Below are 12,554 nucleotides of genomic sequence, written 5' to 3'. Positions count from 1 at the left end.
GATACAAAATGCTGGAGGAACTCAGCAGGTCAGACAGCATTTATGGAAATGAGTAAACAGTTGACGTTTCAGGCTGAGGCCCTTCTTCAGGACTGATTATGATCATCCAATAAAGCTATGCCTCTAAATGTCAAGTGAAGTGGTTAGGCTCTCTGTTGTTGAATACAGGCATTACAGGCATTATTTGCGACGTGAGATGTGAATACTCCTGTTGGCAAGCAAAGCTGGAGTTCCTCCAAGGTTGTAAAATGCTGCTTCATTATTGGAGGAAGTGTGTGTGGAATTTAACACTGAACATTCTCTGTGAACATCACGACTTCTGAGGTGGTAAAGTAAGTCGATCAAAGGAACTGAAGATGCCTAGGCAGGAAGTATGACTCAGGCTGGAGAAGCGTACTCCTTCTGAATCTCATCGGCTTCAATGTTGGTTGGGTTCCTTGATGGTAGACTTAGTCAAGTATTGCTGTCATGTCAAAACCCAGCTATCTCATCTCAAATTTAGCTCTTCTGTCATATTATGACCAAGTTGGCATTGGTTTCTGGAGCCAAGTGACCCTCACAGACAGAAACTAGGCATCAATGAGCATGTTATTGCTAGGTGCCACTGGATGATGCTGTCTTTGATACACTCCATTACATTGTTGTTGAATGAGAGGGGACAGACTGGGGAAGGCTGAGGAACATACCAGGGAAATTTTAGAGTTACAAACAAACTGCTGGAGGAACTCGATGGGTCAAGCAGCATCAGTGGAAGAAAAAGGCTCATCGACATTCAGGCCAAGGCTCTGCATCGGGGCTGAGAATGTAAAAAGGAGACAGACAGTACAAAGATGGGAAGAGATTTTTGCAGTATGTTGGATAGATGCCAGTCTTATATGGAAACTGCTGACTTGAACATAGTTCTCCAAATGATGCCTGCCAGTGGCTTATAACAACTTAATATAACTTTCTAGTTTTTGTACTCCAGGCTCCTGTTAGAAAGCCAAAGATCCATGAGGTGTCTTAACACCCTTCTCAACAAGGACTGAAAATATTTCCCAATAAAATTGTTGCTCATGTGGCATTGAGAAAAGGAGCAGGAAATGCTGCTAAATATTCAGACTGTTTCAATTTCATGCCAATCTGAGCACTTATAAATTAACTACGCTTTCAAATAAATGGGTGCTGGGGTGGAGATACCAAAGAAGGTGTAAGGCACTCCTTCCCTCTGCTAGCTTGCAGGTCACCCTTGGGTAAGGTGTAGTACCTGCTTAGCCTCTGATCAGGGTCAAGTGAAGCCTTGGGAGCAGGTGGTGGATGGTTGTATGAGCAGCTGGTGCAGATCACAAGTCCTGGTTATGCGACTGCTGACACCAGGCAGACAATCTCTGAAGAGTATTGATAATGGCTGCAGTCACCCTACTTGTAAAGACACTGCCCAGAAGAAGGCAATGTAGAAAAAATTGCCAAGAACAATCACGGTCATGGAAAGGCCATGATCACCCACATCATACAAGGTGGCACGTAACAAATGAATGAACACTTTCAAAGCTAACCGTTTGGACAGGGAGACAATAAGAGACAGCACTCTGTAAAATTTGCTGGAATCGTATGAATTGATGCACGCGCAGGGGTGTCATCTCAGGGACAGGAACAGGAACAGGGTCATGACTGGGGTAGGTACAGGTGCAGGGTAGTGACTGGGGGTAGAGCCAGGACCATCCTGAGAGGGAGGCAGTGTTGCAATGAATGGTGATGGCAGCCCTCGATCAGTAGGAAGTGGGCCTAAAAAGAATCGGGGAAACTAAAACAAAAATAAGTAAAAGTGAACATTTCAGGAGAAGGTGTAGGACCTTTCTGATGTATGGGATATGGACAATGTTAAGCATGACACCAGGTTCTAAAAATTAAATTGTATTGCCTGTGTTTGCAAGGTTTTGAATATTGAGGAGTAATTGAATTAAGGTGTTTAGAAAGTTGAAAGGACTGGGTAAGGTTGGTGAGACATGAAGCCAGACTCTCTGTTGAGGGGATTTGACAACAGGGGCAAAGTCTTAAAATTGGACTCAGTTCAGGAGGAACACAGGATGGTAGATATTTGGAACTCCCCCTTCCCAAGAAGCTGTGGATTTGTGGGACAACTGAAATCCTCAAGGCTGAGGCCTTTTTAAAACATTTATTCAGTGGCTGTGGGCTTTGCAAGCTCAGCCAGCACTGCATATCCCCAGTTGTTCTTGAGAAGGCAGTGGTGAGCTGCCTTCTGGAACCACTACAGTCCCTGACCCAAATGATGGTGAAGGAACAGTGAAATATTTCAAATCAAGATGGTGTGTGGCTTGCTCGACAACCTCCACTGATGAGGCTGAGAAGGGTATTAAAGGGTCTTGGTTCAAACGTGGGCAATAAGTGAACCTTGATCTGATAAAATGGTGTAACAGCCTGAGGGAATGAATGGCCTATCTGTTTACACAAGGGAATTGTGAGGTGTGGAAGTAATGGCCACCATGTATGATTCCATAGGGAGACCCATCCTAGTAAATCTTATTTCAACTCAGAATCAGTAATTGAGTTAGATACTCCATTAAAAATACTTCTCAGTAACAAGGGAATTCCAATGTTGACATTCGTTGCATTCCATGCAATGGCAGCAGGCAGAACTCAAGCAGGTAATTTCCAGCTCGACCATGATTGAAAACACTTCTCTGCATCACAGGACAATTAATCTTTTGAGACTTCTTGAGTGGAGCTCCACCTGTAGGTGTAGATAAACATTTTACAAGGTTTGATTCCCTGCTGAATTAATGTGTGTTCTCAGGAGATTGCTAAAATCGAACAAAGCCCATTTGCAGAGTGTGAAAGCCAATATACACAAGACACAAAGAGCTGAAACCAATGTGTCTTTTCTTTGTGGAGACATGAGCGACTGCAGATGCTAGAGCCTGGAGCAACACACAAAGCACTGGAGAAATGCAGTGGGTCAAGCAGCATCTATGGAGGGAAAGGGACAGCTGATGTTTTGAGATGAAAAGTCTTGACCCAAAATGTTAACTATCCATTTCCCTCTATAGATGATATCTGACCCCTTGAGTTCCTCCAGCACTTTGTGTGTTGCCTCCTTTTAATTCCAGGATTTTATCGACTTGCTTGTGGAACTATCTATAAAGATTGTTGTTCATAACAGTGAGTTACAAGTCATAAACTTTAAAGAACTATCAGGCTTAAAGCAACAATTATTGTTCACAGCCAATGTTCCTTATACTGGACTGCTTCCCATTTTAACTGCCAGGACACGCACACTGAGTTTACATCCTCACAAGTTTACTACAACAAGTTTAAATGCTACCATAGCTGAGGAGGTGGAAGAGGAAGCTACATTTATGATATTTACATGTCTTTTGGACAGGTACTTGGATTTGGGAGATGAGGTGGGTTGTGGCTGGATGTGGGCCTAATGCAGACAGATGGGATTGGCGTACATGGACATCACAGTAGGTGGATGAGTTGGGTCAAAGGGTCTGTTTCTGGGCTATACAACTCCATGGCATCGTGTTACAACCTTGGTTAAGTCACGGCTGAAGTACCGTGTGCAGTTCTGTTCTACAACTCTATAGGAAGGATATGACTGCACTGAAGGGGTGCAGGAAGAGATACATCAGAATGTTGCCTGGTCTGAAGCATTTCAATTATAAGGAAATATTAGGTAGCCTGGGTTTATTTTCCCTGCAGCAGATGAGGCTGAGAGAGGTATACAAAACTATGAGAGAGGTAGAAAATAAAAATCTTTTCCCATGGTGTGGGTGTCCTTGACAAGAGGCTGTGGGTTTATGGTGAGAGATAGGAGGCTTAGCAGGGATCTGAGAAGGAGTTTTGTCCATACAGAAGACGCTTTGAGTCTGGAATCTCTGCCTGAAAAGGTGGTGGAGGCAGATACTTCCACAGCATTTAAGAACACCTAGTCAAGTTCTTGAACTTTAAGGCATACTCAAAAAGTTACAGGACTAATGGGATTAGTGTAGATATGTACAATGGTTAGCATGGGCGTGGGGGGTGGGGGTCTGAAGGGCCTGTTTCTGTGTTGTATGACTCAATGACTCCAAACTACTTTGTACCATCAACTGTGACCTCGGCAAAGGTATTGGCGGCACCTGCAATCAATTTGTAGATTCCTAGGTATTGTTGGATGATCCATCCAGTCTGGTCTTACTGATGGTGTCTCCTCAACAAGATCACATGTTGATTCTGCATCACTAGTTCTGGATGCACCGCAGAAACACCCTTCATCTCACAGTCCTCCTTGCTCTGCTCCTGGATATTTTGCACCATAAGCCACCCACAAGGAAATCTATTGCTGATCTTCTCTTGATAAATCCTAGTCTTTTGTATGCCCATAATACTACTTCTTTGCATCTACTGGCCAATCATACCAATCACCTATACCTGTCTGGACCATTGCTTGTAACAACTTCTTTAGATAGACTGCACAGAGCAAAAATTGATCTTAATTTCTCAATTGTATGGTCTGTAGTAGTGGGGAAGCACACATGTTGGACTTTTGGACAGTTTGAATGATTGTCAATTAGTATCTAAAGATGCTCCACTCCTTCTTCCATTTGCTGAATTGGACCCATTGGAATAAGCTTGCAGATCACTTCCATAATTAAAGTAGCGCTTTAGAAGTTTGTCTTAAACAGTCCAGATGCACTGTAAATTCTTTGGCTAGCTCTACATCTTCATTCACCCTGGACCAATATACTGTTTAAGTTCACTTAATTATGTTTGTACCACTGTTTCATTATCACTCCTTGTTTTCTCATTTTACTCTTGTTAATAGATCATTTGTATTATTGCAGTGAAACAGTATAATTTCTTCAGACTGAATCAATCTATTCACGAAGTATACTTCAACATTGAGTCCCTTTGTGCAGCTCCACCATTTCCTCTCCTGTGGAAGTAAAATCTATATAGTACATAAGTAACCTCTTCCTGGATGAAGCCATACGTGTCTTGATTAAACTTGACATTACTCTATTACAATCTTCCAAGCACTTCCCTGAGCATTTGGTTGTTTTTGCCATGGTTTCTGCCTTCCCAGCTCCTTGTCTTTTTATTTGAGTATTGAATCCTGACAGGATTTGTCATGATGCTGGGAGTTCTTGTTCCAAGGAGCCCAGGGATCTCAATCCAAATTGGAACTTTCCTCCAAATGCCCACACAACTTTATGGCCCAATTCTCCTTTACACAACAGCAATTATTGTATGAAAAGCTGCATTTCTTGACACATCAAGTCCAACTTGAATATTTCCTTTAATCTTAACTGGAGGCTATATTGTTTCAATGCCAGATTTTGAACACATAATAAACTCCAACCTCCAAATACTGTATTTTGTGGAGAAATAACTGCTTTAATTGGATAGATTTTGGAAGTGTTTGCCTCATGGCAGATAGAGACTCTGTTTAAGTAAACTGTTGCAAGTCCTGCCCCATTTCCAAACAAATATGGTTGATAAAACAAATTAAAATGAAGTCTTTTGTCTGTTCCTTCAAATGGAGTGGGAGGTTGGGAGCCAAAACAATGAGAGACTGAATCCAATGAGAGAATGATAAGGAGAAACCAGTTTTAAGATGGAGAGAATGATGAGGGAATTACAAAGCTTTGAACTCAGAAAATTAAGTTTATACTGTGGCAACAGATTAATAAAACACAAAGTGCAGATGTCAAAGAAATGAGGCACCATTGACAACTGAGATTCATTTTCTAGTGGGCATACTCAGTATACGTATAGAATCAATTAAAGACTGCAGCAACTTGCACACTTAACCAATGTGCAAAAGACACCAAACTGTGCAAATAAAAACAGAGAAATAATAATAGTAAAAAAGCAAAAAATATCGAGAACATGAAGAGCCCTTGAAAGTGAGCCCATTGGTTGTGGCAACAGTTTAGTGATGGGCAGGTGAAGTGGAGTGAAGTTATTTATCCCCTTTGGTTCAAGAACCTGATGGTTGATGGGGTAATAACCGTTCCTGAACCTGGCGTTGTCACTATGTTTGGATATGGCCCAAGTGCGGAGTGAGAGACACTGAAGTGGGTTGACATTTCACAGACTTTAATACGAACAGTGTTAAAGGGAAAAGAAAACAATAAACACTTAGGCCAAACAGGGCCATTAACTACGCTCTCGAATGGAAAACAAATCTTTCACTGCGGCTGAAAAGAACAACTAAATATTAAACGAATCCCGCTAGTCTTCAGAGTCAGTTGATTCGTCAGTCCAATTTCTTAGGCAAGACCGAATGCAGACAGGCAGTGAAGCATTGCTGTGCTGTGGCCAAGTCTTGACAAATACTACGACAGAATGGAGTTAATTACTGTTACAATGAAATAATTATTAGCTGACACGTGCATATTCACGAGCGCAATTGCCATATTGGCTGCGCTGCCGAATCCGTGGTTGTGACAGGTGATGTGAGTCCTGAGGCTCCTGTACCTTTTTCCTGATGGCAGCAGGGAGAAAAGAGCATGATCAGGTTGGTGGGGGTCCCTGATGATGGATGCTGCTTTCCTGTGACAGCACTCCATGTAGATGTGCTCAGTGGGGGGGGGAGGGCTTTACCTGTGACGGACTGGGCCGTATCCACTACTTTTTGTGGGATTTTCCATTCAAGGGCATTACTGTTTCCATACCAGGCTGTGGTGCAGCCCGTCAATATAATCTCCACCACCCATTTATAGAAGTTTGTCAAAGTTTTAGATGTCATGCTGCAACTTTGTAAACTCCTAAGGAAGTAGAGTTGCTCCCATGCTTTCCTCATAACAGCACTTATGTGCCGTGCCCAGGGCAGGTCCCCCAAGATAATGAAGTTGCTGACCTCTCCACCTCTGATCCCCCGAGGACTGGCTCATGAATTCTGACTTCCTTCTCTTGAAGTCTATAATCAGCTCCTTGGTCTTGCTGATATTGTTATGACACCACTCAGCCAGATTTTCAATCTCCCTCCTATTTGCTGATTTATCACCATCTTTGATTTGTTGCACTGATACTGTGACTCTGCTGCAGCCTCGTTGCCTGCCACATTCCTTGCTCTACCATTACTAAATGCAAAAAAAAGTAACAAAGTTCAAAAGTACAAAGTAAATTTATTATCAAAGTACATTTATGTCACTATATACTATCCTGAGATTCATTTTCTAGTGGGCATACTTAATAAAACTATAGAATAATAACCATAACAGAATCAATGAAAGACCCTCTCCACTTCTGCTCCCCCGATGAGGACTGGCTCATGGACAACCAGATTTATGTAATCTCATAACAAATAAATCTAATTGAGACTTGGCATGGTTACTATAGTGAACCCAGAACTTAGAACATGGAGCATAAAACAGTTCAGTGCAGGAACAGGCCATTCGGCCCACCATGTCTGTGTTGATTGTGATGCCAGTCCAAACTAATCTCATCTGCCTGCATACAGTCCATATCCCTCCATTTCCTACCTGCTTCCTCCCAATGCCTCTTAAACAGCAATACGGTATCTGCTTCCACCATCTTCCAGCAGCATGTTCTCCTTTCTATGCAAAAATAACACTTGTTCGTAAATTTCCTTTAAACTTACCCCTCTCGCCTTAACACTATACAGTCTATTATTTGACATTTCTACAATGGAAAAAAACACTCTATCTACCCAACCTATGTTCCTCAGAACTCTATCAAACTCCAGAGAAAGCAATCCAGACTTGTCCAACCTCTCCTTATAGCTAATATTCTCCAAACCAGGCAACCCGGTAAACCTCTTCTACACCCTTTCAAAGCCTCCTCATGCTTCCTGCAATACAGCAACTGGAATTGCAAGCAGTGCTCCAAATGTGGTTTAACCAAGGTTTTATACAGCTGCAACATGTCTTCCCAACTTTTATATTGAATGCCCCAAACTTGCCTTTCTGTGTTGCCATTTTCAGGAACTATAGACATGCTCCCCAAGATTCTCCTATACATCAATGGGTCCTGCTATTTACTATATACTTTCTCTTACATTTGACTTCCCAAAGTGCAATACCACACACTTGTCTGGATTAAAGTCCACTTACAGTTTCTCTGTCCACATTTCCAACTGAATTATATCCTGACAACCTTCCTCACTATCCACAATTCTGCCAATTTTTGTGTCGTCTGCAATCAACCCACCTATATTTTCATCCAAATCATTTTTATACGGTACATCACAATCAACAGAGTTCTTCCAGCAGATTTTTTTTAAATTGCAGGGATATTTAGAGCACGTTTTGAGAGGCAACTTCCCACAGGCTGGAGGTAGCAGCTGCAGGAGGAGATGATGTTGAAGAACAAGTAATCTCCGGTGGCTCATTTTTCGACGAGAATATTCAAAGTCAGCAAGTTTGCAGACGACAGTAAAGTAGGTGGTATTGTAGTAAGTGAAGAAGGTTATTAGGAACTACAGCAGGATCTTGATTAGCAGGGAAAGAGGGCTGAGGAAAGGAAAAATTGAGTTTAACTTAGATACGTGTGAGGTGTTGCATTTTCAAAATTTAAACGAGGGTATGACTTTCACAGTGAACAGTAGGCCCCTGAGGAATGTTGTTGAGCAGAGAGTCCTAGGAGTAAAAGTACATAGTTCACTGAAAGTCATGTCATAAGTAGACAGGGTGGTGAAAAAGACTTTTGTCACGCTGGCCTTCTTCAGTCAGTGTACTAAGTATAGAGGTTGGGATGTTATGTTGTAATGGTCGCATTAGGCAAATTGTCTTCAGTTTTGGTCATCTTACTATCGAAAAGATATCATTAAGTTAGAAAGAGTGCAGAAGGGATTCACAAGGATGTTGCAATGAGTTGAAGAACTGTATTATATTGAGAGGTTGGGCAGCTTGGATTTTATTCCTTGGAGTGTAGGAGATTGAAGGGTGATCTTATAAAGGTGTATAAAATCATTGGGGGACAAAGATAGGATGAATGCACAAAATCTTTTTCTCTGGGTTGGGGAGTCATGAAGTAGAAGGCATAGATTAAGGTGTCAGGGGAAAATTAGGGACCTGAGGGGCAATTTTTCCATACATTAGGTGGTATACATATGGAACAAACTGTCCGAGGAAGTAGTTGATGCAGGTGCACTAACAACATTTGAAGGGTATATGGACAGGTACATGGATAGGAAAGGTTTAAGGGGATAGAGATAAAACACAGTTAAATGGTACTAGCTTAGTTGGGAATCTTGGTGGGCATTGATGAGTTGAGCTGAAGGGCCTGTCTTTGTGTTGTGTGATTCTAACTCCCTCCATTGCTTGCACTGAATATCTCTCCTGAAGTACAGAAAACAAAACTGTATATAATACTCCAAGTGCAAACTCACCAACAGACATTCTATAATTCTACCAGTTCTTCCCCTGTTTGTACCACTAGCCACCTACAATATTAGTCTGTTAATCAGCACACCTTTGGAGTGTGCAAGGAAACTTTCAGCTGGGGTAAATTTGTATAACATGCAAAGTTCATGCAGACAGTACAGGAGATCAGAATTGAAGACAAGTCATTGGTGCTGAGAGGCACCCTCACTACTTGAGGTGCTATTGTGTCCTGTTCTGTTACTTTTTATGTACTTGTAGAATTCTTCACAGTTCTTGCATGTTTACTCTCATATTTTTCATTTACTCAATGTCAATAATTTAGTTAGCTGCTGGTCTTTGAAATTATCCAAATCTTTAGGCACGCCTCAATTCTTTGTAGAATTAAAGACCTTTGCTTCCAGTCTAACACTATCCCAAAGTGCTTTAAGTAACCATAACTGGAATATTTTTTCCCACAGGGTCTGTAGGCTTGCATGTTTTCTAATAATTATGCTGAGATCTTATCTGCCACGGGCCATCTACTGTCATTCATTTTAATCTCATTTCCAAGTCCAGTTTAGTCAAACTGTCCCTTCATATCTATGTAATTGACCTTCATTAAGTTTAAGACTTTATTTTCTGTTTGTTGTTTGTTATTTTCAAACTAAATGTGAAATTTGCTTGTGTTATGATTAACTTTTCCCTAGAAGACCCTTTACAAGGAATTAAATCCACCTCCTTGTACAGGATGTGATATAATATAGCTCATTCTCTTATTCACTGTAACATATTGTTATAAGAAGTCACCTTGAATGCAATGCGTGATCTCATTATTGAGATTACCTTTGGCATTTTGATTTGCCCCATCTATGAAGATCAGGCAAAGTTCAATGTAAATTTATTACATATATGCTACCATATACAACCCTGAGATTCATTTTCTCAGCATCATTCGGTGACCAGTGGTGTGCCTCAGGGATCTGTTCTGGGACCCTTACTCTTCGTGATTTTTATAGATGACCTGGATGAGGAAGTGGTGGGATGGGTTAGTAAATCTGCTGATGACACAAAGGTTGGAGCTGTTGTGGATAGTGTGGAGGGCTGTCAGAGGTTACAGCGGGACATTGATAGGATGCAAAACTGGGCTGAGAAGTGGCAGACGGAGTTCAACTCAGATAAGTGTAAGGTGGTTCACTTTGGTAGGTCAAATATGATGGCACAATATAGTATTAATAGTAAGACTCTTGGCAATGTGGAAGATCAGAGGGATCTTGGGGTCCGAGTCCATAGGACACTCAAAGCTGCTGAGTAAGTTGACTCTGTGGTTAAGAAGGCATACGATGCATTGGCCTTCATCAATCGTGGGATTGAGTTTAAGAGCCAAGAGGTAATGTTACAGCCATATAGGATCCTGGTCAGACCCCACTTGGAGTACTGTGCTCAATTCTGGTCGCCTCACTACAGGAAGGATTTGGAAACCATAGAAAGGGTGCAGAGGAGATTTACAAGGATGTTGCCTGGATTGGGGAGCATGCCTTATGAGAATAGGTTGAGTGAACTTGGCCTTTACTCCTTGGAGTGATGGGGGATGAGAGGTGACCTGATAGAGGTGTATAAGATGATGAGGGGCATTGATCGTGTGGATAGTCAGAGGCTTTTTCCCAGGGCTGAAATGGCTGTCACAAGAGGGCACAGTTTTAAGGTGCTTGGAGGTAGGTACAGAGGAGATATCAGGGGTAAGTTTTTTATGCAGAGAGTGGTGAGTGCGTGGAATGGACTGCCGGTGACAGTGGTGGAGGCGGATACAGTAGGATCTTTTAAGAGACTCCTGGATAGATACATGGAGCTTAGAAAAATAGAGGGCTATGGGTAACCCTAGGTAATTTCTAAGGTAAGGACTTGTTCAGCACATCATTGTGGGCTGAAGGGCCTGTATTGTGCTGTAGGTTTCTATGTTTCCATGTTTCTATCTATAGAAAGGGAAAGTGAATTTCAAAAAACACTTCAGGAAAATGGGTCATTGTTAAGTTGTAGAGAGGGTGTGATAGCGATGGACAGAAAAAAGGGAAGGCTAGCATTGACATGTTGTGATCTGGTCAATAGGTTAATTATGGCAGTTAGAGACAGAGAGAAACCACAAAGGAATAAAAAAAGCTGGAGATCTTAATTGAAATTTTCTGTGTTTTTTTTCATTGAAATTGATTCTTTTTTTGATTCCCTAAGCCAAGGCAATTTCTTCCTATTGTCCGACTTACCACAGTATTAGATCAGCTCCCCACTTCATCTTCTATTCAGCCTAACTCTCCGAAATGCCAAAAATATTGCTTGCAAGATGTTGGTTTGGGCAAATGAATTGGTGTATTGAAAGTTCAATGTACATTTGTTATCAAAGAATGTATACCATATACAGAATTGAGATTTGTCTACTTGTAGGCAGCCACAAAACAAAGAAAGGATCACAATTGAATCCACGAAACACCTAATATCACAAGGACGGTCACACATCCAATGTGCAAAAACAGAATAAATCGTGCAAGCAATGAAAAATGCAAACAAATAAACAACAGAACACAACCACTGAGTTCCTGAAAGTGAGTCCACAGGCACGGAGCCCGTTCAGCTCTGCATTGCTATCTGTCTATGTAACATCACTAAGCATATTTAAATAACACTTTAGAAAGGCACAGATTAATGAAGGACAGATTCTGTGGATTTGTCACACGTTGGGTCTTACTGAAGATTTTGTTTTTTGATGGAGTAACAAGGAGAGTTATGAGAGCTATCTGTTTGATGTAGTCTATGTGAATTTTTGGATTGCTTTTTATAAGGTTCCACATGGAAAGCTGGTCAAATATTTAAAGTCCACTTAGATGCAAAGTTGGCTCAGTGGCAGGACACAAAGGGTAATGGTGGAAGAATGTTAATGATGGAATTGGTCATGTCTCTTCTCCTTGCTTTTTATAGCAAATATTGATAACTTAGATTCAAATGTAGAAGATATGAAAATGAAGTTTGTAGACAATACATAAAAATAGCCATATGGTTGAAAATGAGGAGAAAAGTTCTCAACTAAAGAATGCTATAGGTGATGGCAGGTTCTGCAAGACATTACTTCCTACAAAGCAAAACCCAATAGCATGAATAGCAGCGATGCTTTGCTACCAGATGATCTTAACACCTTCTATGCCCACTTTGAAAAGGAGAATATGACTACAGCTGTGAAGATCCCTGCTGCAC

The sequence above is a fragment of the Mobula hypostoma genome, chromosome X1 (genome assembly GCF_963921235.1).
Source record: "Mobula hypostoma chromosome X1, sMobHyp1.1, whole genome shotgun sequence".
In the NCBI taxonomy this organism is placed as follows: Eukaryota; Metazoa; Chordata; class Chondrichthyes; order Myliobatiformes; family Myliobatidae; genus Mobula; species Mobula hypostoma.
Note: the sequence above shows the minus strand (reverse complement) of the source record.